The sequence below is a fragment of the Clupea harengus genome, chromosome 15 (assembly GCF_900700415.2).
Source record: "Clupea harengus chromosome 15, Ch_v2.0.2, whole genome shotgun sequence".
Lineage (NCBI taxonomy): Eukaryota > Metazoa > Chordata > Actinopteri > Clupeiformes > Clupeidae > Clupea > Clupea harengus.
Genome location: NC_045166.1, coordinates 9,336,166 through 9,350,097, shown reverse-complemented (window position 1 = coordinate 9,350,097; position 13,932 = coordinate 9,336,166).

The window sequence follows — 13,932 nt, the reverse complement described above, 5'->3', positions numbered from 1 at the left end:
AAACACCTCTGACTGCTCCTGCATGTGTCACCTGTGCCCGTTTCCCTCCGGAGCGCCATCACCTCCCGCGGTGCCACGATCCCTGTCACATTCCACTGACAAGCGAGATGAGGAGCGTAATGGCATCCAGCTGTCTGTGGCATAGGGCCTCACAACACCACCCCCCTCCTCATCTCCATCCCCCTCCTCCTCCGCCTGTCTGTGGTGTGAACCTGGCTGGCAGAGGAGCGAGTGGCAGAATCCCGCCGCGACTGACAGGCACCGCTGGGGCGGCCTGCTGTGCCGGACACGGCTCTCGCTGATGACTGTGCCACCGCCCCCTCCACACACACACACACACACACACACACACACACACACACACACACACACACACACACACACACACACTCTCCCTCCACCCCAACCGCAGACTGACAACTTGCTATTGCCTCGACCTACCCCCCCCCCCCCCCCCCCCCCCCCCAAAAAAAAAAAGTGGGAGGAAAAAAACACAACAATAACACAAAAACTAGAGACCATGTTTGACCGGCTCCCACACCAGAGAGCACTGTGCTGCCCGGAGCGGGGAAGAGCAGAGACCCCTCCGTGTTAGGCTTGACTGTGATAGGATGAGCAGCGACCCCTCCCTGTTAGGCTTGACTGTGATAGGATGAGCAGCGACCCCTCCCTGTTAGGCTTGACTGTGATAGGATGAGCAGCGACCCCTCCCTGTTAGGCTTGACTGTGATAAGATGAGCAGTGACCCCTCCGTGTTAGGCTTGACTGTGATAGGATGAGCAGTGACCCCTCCGTGTTAGGCTTGACTGTGATAGGATGAGCAGCGACCCCTCCGTGTTAGGCTTGACTGTGATAGGATGAGCAGCGACCCCTCCGTGTTAGGCTTGACTGTGATGTTTGTGGGTGTTTGACTGCTGCCAGGGCACGATTGACAAGTGCTCTCAGCTAATGGGCTTTTTAGTTCTTCATCTTCTCGAGCAGGATTCTGGCTTTGAAATGATCAGAGAGCGTAGGGGGGAGATCTCATCCATTAGGTCTGTGCCGTTTCATACGAGCTCAAAGTATGATACATATACGTATTTTTTTTCCATTCCTGCTAATAGGTTGTGGGTGTTGGGAGATAAAAAATCCAGTGGATGAAATGAATTGGACACATCAAGGCTAAATCAAGCCTGTCAACTGAACGGCGTTTTGTGAGAGAAGATATACTTTTCCCTTTTATAGAGTGAAAAAAGAGGAGAACACTTTCAGAATCTCCAAATGCATTCCTGCTCAACATGAGACACTGTGTTGGCCAGCGGCAGTTCTTTAAGGCCGTCTTGAACAAAAAAAAAAGAAACAAGCAAAAGAAATTAATTCTCATTTCCCATTTGGCGAGAGTCTGTTTTATGTCTCTCTCACTCTCCCTCTTTGTGTGTGTGTGTGTGTGTGTGTGTGTGTGTGTGTGTGTAACACTGAGAGATAGAGAGGAGGTGAGAGAGAAATGAGGGAAGGAAAGGGCTTTTGAAATTCCAGTCCTCACATCCCAGACATTCACCAATTCAAAACACGTGAATCAAAGTAATCTCTTGGAGCTCTGGGGTGGAAAGAGTGCTTACCATAAGACCTACAGGAAAAGAGAGAGGGTGGAAAAAGGGAGTTTCTTTTCAGTGCCCCTCTTGCAGTGGTGTGCTTTTTGACACCGATTTTCAACGTCCATTTGAGGGTGCCAGGGTATTTAGAAAGCCAGCACTGAAATTGAATGATGGACATTGGGGTGAAAAATGCACTATCGCTCCTGCTCCCCATCTAATGTACAACACTTCAATAAGTCATGACACGGAGTCAACTCTTGCCAGTTCTAACTGTGGTACCATGTGAGAAAATGAGATCTCCTAAGATCCATGGAAAGGGTCTGTTCTTAAGTGCTACGAACAGAAAAAAGAAAGAGACTCTCTGATCTCGTACTATTTTAGCTTTTGGCTTTCGCAACTGTTTCCCTTTCTTGCTATGGTTCAGCCACTATCTATATTAAACCTTAACCCATGTTGACCAGCGTGCCAAAGCTGAAATCAGTCAGTTGTTGAGTAATACTTCATATAGCACCGAATAAAGAATTGTTTTTTATCATGCTGCGTTTAGAGCAGTTAATTCTCCCAGAATGTTGTTTGAAAATGTGCGTTCAATCTGCAGTTTGGACATTGCCTGAGGGCAGAGATAAGGAGGGAACATTGCGTTTTTTCGGGTTCAGGATACCTGAACTAGTATGTGCCTTCTGCCAGAGAAGAGAGTGGTTCCAAGGTTTTGGCTAGAGATTATATTTTTTAAACTGTCGCCTACGCACTCCCCTACACCTGCTGGGTTAACCAGGATTGAGTCTGAGCAGTAATGGGCTGTGACTGGCATTGGCGCGGGCAGGCCTCCTTTCCGTTCGCCAGCTAATCTGATCAAAGATAGAGGGTGGGCACTGGCACTGCTATCTCCTTCCACAGGCAGTCACAATCACATCTCGCACAGGGCCTACCCCATCACAGGCAGCTAGCAAGCGAGCAGCTCAATCGCTCCCCGCACAGCCGTGGGCCACATCCCGGTGCGGATTTCCACACATTCCCGTTTTTTTCACTCTCGGGCGAGATGAGCAGCAGCAGACGGCATGATGAAATTATTATTTCTCCTCTTCTCGTCCTGGGCAGGAATGCAGTTGTTGTCCTTCCCCCGGTTCTTGGCAAGCAAAGTCTGTCTACTGAGAGCTTGGCCAGCTCTGAATGCCTTTCGCTTTTTTTTTTTTTTTGGTTTCATACGTTTATTTATTCAGTTTTTAATTCTATTAATCACAGCTTGTGCGAGTGTATTATTCACCTTGAGAGTGCGACAATTAATTTCCATTCACTTTGCGGAGACCTTGGGGAAATATGACCTACTGATGCTTCTCTGGATGTGCAGGATGTTCTGTAGATGCTTTGTTTCGCCTGCAAACTGCACTACACTCAATGAATCCCAGGGTTGATCTGACTGTGTCCTATTGTCTACTACAAAACAATATGGTGTATGAGCCCTAGTGGTGGTGTTGTGTGTGTGTGTGTGTGTGGGGGGGGGGTTCTTTTGTTGTATCCTGCCAAGGTCATCTTAATAAATGTTAGTATTTATGTAGCTCATCTCTGTGGAGTGTTAAGTCTTGTGAGGCTTTTGTTCAGATTAATTCTCCAGGTCACCTTTGTGAGGCACAATGGAGACGTGCTGCACTGCTGCCTGTTCCATTCAGGTGTGTTGCTTCGCTTTCTTAATCACTTAGCAATCACCAGCCAATCAGCACATGGGCATTCTATATACGGGCAGGTAGCTGTTGTCTGAGTGTACGCCTGACGCAGAGTACACACCCTGTTTTCTGTCTACCTGACTTCCGCCATTGTCACAGGTAACTTATGGGAGTTTGCCTATAGCAGCATATAGCTGGCTTTGCCTATAGCTGGCTTTGCCTATAGCAGCATATAGCTGGCTTTGCCTATAGCTGGTTTTGCCTATAGCAGGCTATAGCTGGCTTTGCTTCTAGACGCCTTTGCCTCGGATTGGTTTGTCTGTTTACAATTGTTTCTCCCCTCATCGTGTTTGTCGCCTCCAACCTCTGCTAGCTAGCGGACAGTTGACAACCATTATTACTCCCTTTTTAGTCCGGGCCATCTGAGTTGTGTGTTGTGAGTGGAGTTTATTTTATTTGTTTATATCCTAATTTGCAAATTACGGGTTTGACCATTTTATGCACTTGATATTGCTAAGTGTGTTGTTTCTCTTGTGTCAACAATTGCTTTTCTTTTTCTGATTTTTTTTTCATCACTGGCAGGTGGCCATTTTCCCCATTGCTGTTGATAACCAGTATTTTCAGCATTTGGTCCACAGCAAAGAATTTAATTTGTTTTGTGTGTTTGTCATTTTGAGGGTGTGGCCCCACTAATTGCATGTATTCTTTACCTGTCTTTCCAGAAGCTGAGAGGCTAGAGTGGAGAATCTAGTTTCTTCAGCATACCCCTGAAGAATCACTGGTCTTGACCCTTCACCATTGTGTGTGAATGTATGCGCACGTGCGATTTGGCTCGGCTCTTTCTTGGGATATCTCCCTTCCCCAGCTAGCAAAGCCTCAGCTCTGAATACTACCCCTCTCCTTCACTGACTTATGTGCGGATTGTGTGATTGATGTCTCTTTTATTATCATTTGCATTCTGTTGCTATTTTTGCAACCAACCTGAATGCCATTTGGGTTATTGGTACTGGTTTGAGCTAAATCCCCAGGAAATTCCCAGGGTGGCGTAGTTGGATCTTTTAAACGGGTTAATGCCCTACAACCCAACCAGTTGCCACATTTGCTTTACATACGTTCTGAGTAGGGGCGATAAGTGATGGAGCAAGTCTAGGTCCATCAGTCATCAATAATATGTTCTGTGAATGCAGGCTGAGTTAAATATTTGACAGGATCTTTGCTCACTGTTGTCAATAATTAAGATATGGCTCCACTCCACTACATTGCATGCCCGATACATGTTAGTGTAGCCCAAGTGTAATTTGTCTATTTATTTTTACTGCTCTTTTTTACTGCTCTAGATACAGCAAATGGATTGGAGCGGAAAGGTTTTGTGTTATGTCAACACTACATGGAAAACGTTTCCACAGTCGTCTGCTTACAACACTGGAGGGAGAATCGATCAAAGTGGCAAACCTGCAATAGAGGGTGAGCATCAGTTTTATTAAGGTGCAGTTATAAAGGTGCAAAAAAAGAGTTTTATGCTGTTTTATTCTGTATTTCACATACGCACACATACCTCCTCCTACAATATGGAGTTGGCTGACAACTTGTCCTTCACCAGCAATGCTATCTGACTAACTCAGATGCTTGCTAGCAACTTACCACTCAAGTCAACTTACCACTTGGCACTCTGAGATTATTTTGAATGAAGAGTGCATTACAAATAAAATAAATTATTATTATTATTATTAAGTCCATTGCATGATGCCACATTTAATTAAACTAACGAGGTCTGGTTTTCCTTATCGCCCTTACCTCATTGGCAGGCACTCACATGCTCTGAAAGTCTCAACCAATAGGAAGTGAGAAAGATGTCAAGGTAGACAGGGATTTAAAGCTGAGCTAAGAGCTGTGTTTTGAAGTGACGTGTCTGTGACATGATTTTGATGTGAAGATTCATGTCACAGATCCTACACTCTCTTTACTCTCTGTTACTGGCAAGTAAAAATAACAGCTTGCTTTTCTTAAGAAGTGTCATTATGTCACAACCATAACTATATGGCAGACAGACTCTTTCAGCACTGTATTCTTATCACAACAAACTTAGTGACGCTTTCAGCACACACAGCCATTTTCCTAGCAGAAAACGCTAGGATTCAGTTCAATGTTAGTTCAGTATTTGTACTCAAAGTATGGGCTGGCCTAATACTTATTTGATTCACCGCCATAAGAATCAGACTTTCGAGCAAAGTTCCTTGTATAAATCTCACTGTAGGTCAAATGGGGAATACAGTTCACTTCCAGGTGGTCATAATAAAACCATCCTATTCTACTGTAATTTTGGCAAAGATCAACATACAGACTATGATGTTTATGAACTGCTGATTTGTGCTATCTGGTTCCATTTTGTTATGAAACAATAAAATATGTTTTGAAAGTGCTGAACCATCAACTCAGCCAAAGTATCATCTGTGCTTCTTAGGTTTCTGTCCAAGAATCATCTACAGTTTAGTCCTGGTTTTCATGTAAAAACTATTCAGTCACAAACTGGTTGATTGGTATATAAATAAACTTTAATGTTTCTTTTCAGTGTATCAAATATTTTCATATACAACTCCCACATGGCTAAAAACTCTTTTTCTCAAAGCGCTTCTTCAAAGGCCCATATGAAGAAGAAGCAACATAGTTAATTGTGACCACAGCTCCACCAGGCCAATATCAACACAGCGGGACCCGGCGAAGGATTCCAACAGCGTCGTTGGACTTGTTTTTTTGCTACTGAAATAGCATCGGAAAAGTGGCACTTACCTCTCCCCAGTGGCAAACTAGAGAGGGACTGTTTGTGTGTTGGCCAAAACATCTTATCTTGGAATGTATCCACTTCGAACACAACGTTTCATGCAAAGAGGTCAGTACAACCTGTGACTTTTGCAGACAAATCAGTACACGTGACACTCAAGATGGGCCAAACAAGAGTCACGTATTTATGCTACAAAGACAAACATGCATCACAACAGTTTTGGGAGTTCATCCACACCGAACATACAACTCATCTACCTAGGTCCACATAACCCATGACAGTTGCAGACAAATTTCGAACACGTGTGACAAGAGAGACCATTAGGAGAGTCTGATATTTATTCTCCAATGTACCGGATGCATCACTCCAGTATACACAGTAATCTATATCACTGAACCTATTTGTTTGGCAGACACTCTATAAACAGTGACAAGGACAGCTATTTTTACTTGAAACAGATCTTTAAGCATGGACTCTACACTCACTACCATTTACATGGTTGTTCTCATTTAAAAAAAAATCCATTTAAATAATAATGACGGCCATATTAATCTCAAAAAGCATTTGCCAGAAAGATAAAACACATTAACGTGACTTGACCGGTGACACTTGAAGAGACCTCTCTTTCCATATATTTTTAATTACACCTTGAAGTCTGTATATTAAAACTATGAGAAACATTATTCAGTGTTGAGGTAAGGGCACAGAAACCAATTATAGTGGATGATTAAAGGCCATACCTGATGAATTAGGACAATTACAACAGGAGGGATATAGAAGCTGTAGCAGACTTTCCTGCCGAATTTAAATACTACCATTAAACGAGGCTCGCAATAGGTATTTTTTTCTGTAGAAGAACATCCATTCATTCTCAAGCAGCACATTACATTTCAACCCGTCCTATTGTACTGGCAGGTACTCTCCCAACCATGTGTGAGAGAGAAGAGAGGATGTAGAAAATGCCTTTGTGACAGCGGCTGCGGCGTATTGAGCCTGTCTGCACCCTACCTTTCTACTTAGGTCAACAATACGAAGATGATAAACGCTCTGGCACACGGCCCAACGCAAATTAATTCCGTTTGTGTCTCTGCAGATATTTCGTTTGACATTGAGAAGACCTGACGGAAACAACCCAGGAGCCTTTAAGACTCCTGCAACTGCTTGATAATACTGTCTTGCTTGTTTTCTTTTATCCGGTGCACAGCCTTACATTGCTTTAGGTAGCCCCATATTAGTGGCAGCCATATCTGTTTATTCATGCACTGGATGCGCCACGCCAAGGACTGATTTGGCTATTGATTTTATCTCTGGATGCTTAATACATTCCTTGACCTTGGGTAACATATTAAAATGAGCCTGGTCAGCTTTATATGAATGAAGGTGAATGATGCATTACCAGCTAATCAGAACAAACAGGCCACGGTCTGGGGGAGGGCGTGGTGGTTGGAATGAATTCAAACAAAGGGATTGGGAAGGTTGTGACCCCCTGTGTGGTTTCCTGGCAGGAACATGCACGTTGTATTAGGTAGCCTAGGAAAGAGTAGGCCGGAGATGAACTTTAGCAATTAGCGGTTTGTGGAGGGAGGAAACGTTGAGACTGCCTCGGCAACTATCAAGCACAGCGGCCATTTCATCTTTTGGTCTGTGTGCAGGAGAAAAGAGGAAATAATGATGTGTCAGAATCAATAAAGCTCAACGCGCTCGCGCAGGCTTTGCTCCTGAGGAAGTCATGACAAAAAAATATATATATTTCCCCCTTTTAAAAAAAAAACCTCTTTGAGCAATGTCATTTCATTCTTGTTCCTGAAGCATTTTGTGTCTTGCTACTTTGGGTCAAAAGGGAGTATTGATTTACACACCTCACCTATTCACTCAGGTAACATTTCCCCAGCGGATTCTCCCTCACCCCCCTCCGTGATTCATTGCCTTTCAAGAAAATTTCACAGTTGGCGCTAATTACACATAAGGTCACACACTAATCATCTTCTCCTTCCCTGTATGCTAGCGCCCTTGCTGACGACTCCTTAAGGCTGGGAGAGAAGGGCACTGTCAGAGAAGGCAGAGCCATCAAAACAGTGAAGAAAAATTCAGCCGCGGACCACAAGTGAAATTTTGGCCTGTTTCTCATTACTCCACTGACCAACAAAGAGGTGCTACTTTTGGATGGGAAAATGTACTTTTCATCCAGATTTATCAGAACATTAAACACAGCTGTAAAGTCAACATAGTTACATTTTATTATCCCTCCCTCCCTTTTTTCCTCTCTTTCTTCTTGTCCACCCTCACACACACACACACACACACACACGCACCCACACACCCACACACACACACGCACATATGGAAAACCCATATACCCATTTTCCAAAACCCTCAAGTAATTATACCATGATCCAAAGGATCTAGTTAGACCTGCATTTGGACCTTTCCTTCTCCCTCCACCGATGAAGGTGACTGAAACCCATTCCCCCCCCCCCCCCCCCCCCCCCCCCCCCCCCCCCCCCCCCCCCCCCCCCCCCCCCCCCCCCCCCCCCCCCCCCCCACCTCCGTGCTCTAACTTATCCCCTCAACACAGGCGGTGTAGGCAGCTACAGGACGTCAACCTCGACCCCGCCGCCCTCCCCCCCCCCCGTCTTTTTACAAGCACAAACAATAGAGGCTCTAATGAGTTCCAGTGTGCAAGGGGCCAAATCATTAGCCTCCGACGCAGCTCGCTCCTCAGCGAGAGACAGAGCCATTCATCGCTCGCGGCCGCCGTTTCCTCAGCAATTTCAGAGAGAGAGAGAGAGAGACAGAGCAGAGCGAATGCATTACTCTCGCAGCACGATAAACAAATTGTCTCCCAGGTGATGCCCTGCTCTTAAGACAACTGCAGAGATGAGCAAAATAGCCCATAGAGATCTACTGTATACCTTTTGATGGGCATAGTTTACTGCAGTGGAGCCTAGATTTGAACAGTTCTCTGATGACCCAAACCACAAGCATATGAAATCCATTATTCTGTGTGTTATCGTGGTAAATTGTGGGATGTCCTGTAATAAACCAGTCATAGCAGAATTGAACATTTTGAAATAATTGTTTCAGTAATCCAGCCCCAGAAGTTATCCACAGAGCCTGCTCTGTAAGGATCACTTTTGGAAAAAATCCATACAAGTAGCGCAGACATCGAACATCATCCTACACTCCTAAACCGCCACAAACAAAAGAGATGTGCAATACATTTGCAGAACTATTTCTTCTGTTGCAGTGTGTGGAGTAGAGATGAGTACATCTGTGCACCTGGGAGACAGCGGGCAGACTGCCATGGAGGAGACCTTGACTGATAAAGTGTACTTCTTTCACCGGCATCCACCCACCCGTCCCTCCACACGCAGAGAACAACGACAAATCTTTTGAGGCCCTGAGTGGCAGAAACAAATGGTGGCTGACTTAATTTCTATAGTCTCCATCCATTCACTTCTATACCTCCATGTGGGGTCAGAGCACCAGGCGCCTCTGCACGCCGCGGTCGGCTGTCAATGCCTATTACTCTCTGATACGTGAAGGCAGCACAGACGCAACGAATGTTGTCGGGAGCGAGATAGTTTCCTGGCAACTCTCGCAAATCCTTGTTTCCGCTTTAGAGTACGTCGGCCCCGCATGTTTCTCATGCGAGGTGACGGGCTACGATTGTAAAGACTTGCAGAAAAAGACACTGAAAACGCAGCTGCAGTTTCCAAGTGATCATCTTTCAAGCCTTCGAATATTGGCGACGTATTTTAGGGAATTAATTTACCCAAGAAGACACGTCAGGTCTCATTCTTTTTTCAATCTGCAACCAAAAGTTGAGGCGGCTCACCGTCGCAGAGTCATTATAAAAAAAACCTCTCCTTTTTTCCTGGCACCTATTTCCCTACCCACGGCTCTGGAACCCCATGATCTGGCAGCCAAATAAACCATCTGATACATTGAAGTGATACAAAAATATGACAAGTTAGCGATAGCGCCGTCTTGGAAAGCCTCTAATTGTTGTCTCGGAGATAATTGCATCCCAGTTAGTTTCATCCCGAATCTAGGAGCCGTTTTTTTTTTTTTTTAAATCCCCAGTCCTTTTTCTTCCACATTTCACACACACAGACTCGGCGTTCACAGCTCCTTCTCAAAGCCGAGCCAGGACCTGTGATGGTCTTGATGTATTAATTACACGGCAATCCTCCAGCCATGCATGGGAGATTCGGTAGAGCGGGAGACAGAGCCGAGAGCCGGGGAAGCGGCAAGAAATTACGCGTCAAATCATTTAATGGCCAAGTGATCAGGGAGGCCACGGAGAGAGGCTGTGATGGGTGTTGTGGAGGAACTTTTCACTTTACACTTTTCAATCTAGTGTGCCATCAGTGACAGGACTGTGAGTGGTGAGCAGTTCAGCGTGTCTCACCACTCCCCCATGCGAGGCAGCAGACATGTCTGGCGAGGCAGAGATCACAGTGCATTTGGAACGACGAGGAGAGAAACCGAAAAACAAAATGGCCCCTCTCCTGAAAAAAATAAATAAATAAAAATGAGCCACAATGCATTCTGACACAGTATGGATATAGAAACGAGGACAATCTTGAAGAGAGTAACAGAGAGAGAGAGAGACAGAGAGAGAGGGAGAGAGAGAGAGAGAGAGTGGAACAGTATGAGATCATAAAAAAAAGAAAAGAATGCAAATGAAATGAAAAACGAGAGGGCCCTCAGTGAGGAGAATGATGGGATGGAGGGGGGGGGGGGGGGGTGTTGGTGGGATTGGGGCTTCAGCAGTGTGACAGACCAAGACCTTAATAGAGTGGAATCCATTTGACAAGCATCACATCCTCCTCTTCCCGCTCGCCTTCCCACTATTTAAACCCCACTTCGGCTCCACAACTAATTTTGGTGCTTGGCTGAGCATGAGTGCTAAATTGATAGCTGCATCCTTTACTATTCGAACTGCAGTATCTCATATGTTTTAAAGGGGGCCTCCTAGTCTCTACCTCTTGTGGTGTGAAAGACTGGGAAGTATTCAGATACTTTTCTTTCCCTTAAAATTGGGAAGTTGGAGCAGTTTTGGTGTGGCGAGTAAACCACGTTGTGCCGCAAGTGTATCACCTATCCTTCTTTTTCTCTAACGCAATTTTATATTGCTTTTCCATAAAGCACACAGCACTCCAAAAACACAACTAGAGAGCTGAGAAAGCCTCGCTCGCCCCATACCCAATCACTCATTCTCTGGGCTGAGCTTTTGTCCTTTTTCTCCTAGTTTTTCAAGCGGCCCTTTTGGCCACCTTGGTGAGCTAATGGGGGGTTCAGCTCTGGGGGGGGCTGTGGCCCAGTTCCCATGTTAGGAGTGCAGCCTTGCAGCCTCGGCCCAGCTGTTCTCCACCCCACCCCACCCCACCCCCACTGCAGTGTCCTCTGACCACCAACATAACCCCCCCCCCCCCCCCCAGCCCCCCCCCCGCCATCCTAGGTACATGTCCTGTTTACCTAGAAAGATACACACTGGAAAGGCCGGCTGCCAACCCAGAACGTTTCCAGAGGGAGAGCTTCTTTTTTTGTTGGTGTTAGGTGTCCCTGCTAGTATACATGGGACTTTATGACTTACAGTTTTGGAAAGAGTTTTGCCGTAAATATTTACCGTTGACCCTGCCTGATGGGATTTGTGTTGACAAAATATTGCATAATTCAAAAGCAAATTGCCACAGCCTGTTTTGGGATCACACACACACACACACACACACACACACACACCTACACACACACCTACACACACCCACACACACACACACATACAGAGACTACTGGGAAAGGGAACAAACTGTAGCAGACGGCCCCGAGGTGAGCATGGAAATAAATAGAAAAGTGTTGCTCTCTCATTAACTTTTAACATATCTCTTCCTGAGTCATGACCCCCTGGGGGACAAAGAGAGCAGTGGCGCCAATGCAAACAATTGCACAACCCATCACGCACAAGTACTGCATGCGCCTCCCACGCACACTTATAAGTGCTCATTACACACACGCAAACATGCATGTGTACACACACACACACACACAAGTGTGTGTATATACGCAAATGTCTTGATAGATCTAGCCGCACGCACCACCAGGCTCCTAACTCTTCCGGCATCTTCTAGCATCTTGCTGGTCGCTGAACAGGAAGCTAGGGCCCAAACTCTACATACACACATACGCTGCATTAGGATGATCAATGAATGTAATCTCTTACACAGCAGTGCTGTCGCAGGCATCTTGCTTCATGAACAAAACAACGGTGCAAAAAAAGCTTTATGAGTCTCTTCTCTCTCCGTTCTAATTTGCCGGTCCGCCTTACCTCAAGGCCAAGAGGGAGACACAGGGCTTCCATTACGTCGAAAAAAAACAGCTTGCGTGAGTTATTTCAAACCCCCTTTTTTTCACACCTTTGGTAAAATTTAGAGTTAAATAGCAAAACGTCCCTTGTGACTGCTTGTTAAAAAGCACCATATGGAGCAGGAAAACTATAGGCTGCAGAGATGAACAGTCCATGCCCTTAATGATGGTGGATTAGGGTGCAGAAGTTTCTCCCACCACCACCCCCCCCCCCCCCCCCCCCCATCCCTCCACTCCTTTCACATTGCCCAGGCAGTGCAGGGGAGATTGTCTGTTTCCTCTCAGTAAACCTAATCAATGCGGGCCGGGCCTCGGCTCTGGAGCCGTCCAAGACAGGCAATCTGGACCCAAGGCTAACTACAAGCCCAGTGAACTCAACACCGAACAAATAAACACGCAGTGGAGAGGGGAGGAAAAAAATATACGTACGCACACACAGGCTCTGCGTGCTTATCGCTAGGAAAACAACATTCCCATACTTATAATTCGGGGCCCGTTCTCCCCGTGTTGTTCTTTTTAAGCTCAAATTTATTTCGGGGCAGGGAGAGGAAAGCGGGCCAAATTTAACATGTCATAAATTACACAGTTTCGTTCTTCAGCTTGCTTTGATTAGAAGGGCCAGGCTAATATATTCAATTTCCACCGGCAGTTAATAGTGGCGAAGGTCTGTATTTACATAGCCTCTCCTCCCTCTGTCTGGAGAGCATATCCTTTTAGCCTGCATCTACTCCGACCTAATGGGGGACGATAAGAAATTACACCATACAAAAACAGCACACATTGCAAAAACATTCCCCTAATATGGACGTGCAGACACGGCAACCTACGTGTTATCTGAGACAGTTGTCCTAATTATGGAATTTGTTTATCTCCTCTGGGTTGGGGAGTGATGGTCGCTAGTGACAATTTTTCCCCTGACTGTAATGACTGAGGGTGGGCTTGTTTGGTGGGGGGTTTTGGAGGAAGACAAAGGGTCTCCATTCATATGTTGCCAATCATTTCCTTGTTTTCTTCCTCTCCTTGTCACTTTACCCCATCCACACAGGCGCTCAGTCGCACTGAGGTCGAAACCACAAGCTTCTAATGTACACTAGTGTTTGGCAGATGACAAACTTTGAAACTGAGTTTGACAGCAGTCAAATTGCTGCGAGTAATATGAAGTATCACTGCAGGGGAGGAGAGAGCGGGGTGCGCTGGAGAGCGGCTCGGTGGAGCGGCTACCCCGTCTGTCTTCTCCCAAGAAGCTCAGCACACCGTGAGCTGGGGAGGGGGGGGGGAGGAACACAATATGCGCGCCATTTGTTTTTATATCAAAGCGGTCTGTCGGTGCATTCTTTTCTAAAAAAAACTAAGTTAATTAAACATCAAGTCGAGAAGAAAGGCAATCAGATCCTGCCGTGAGTCACGATCGCTGTAAACTAGGGCAAGTCTCCCTTTCCTCTCATTTTTTCTTTCTTTCTCTAATACGAAGACACACAAAAAGACAGCGTACTACACACGGATACGCATATGGTAACATACACGGAAAAATCACCACTGATGAAAACAC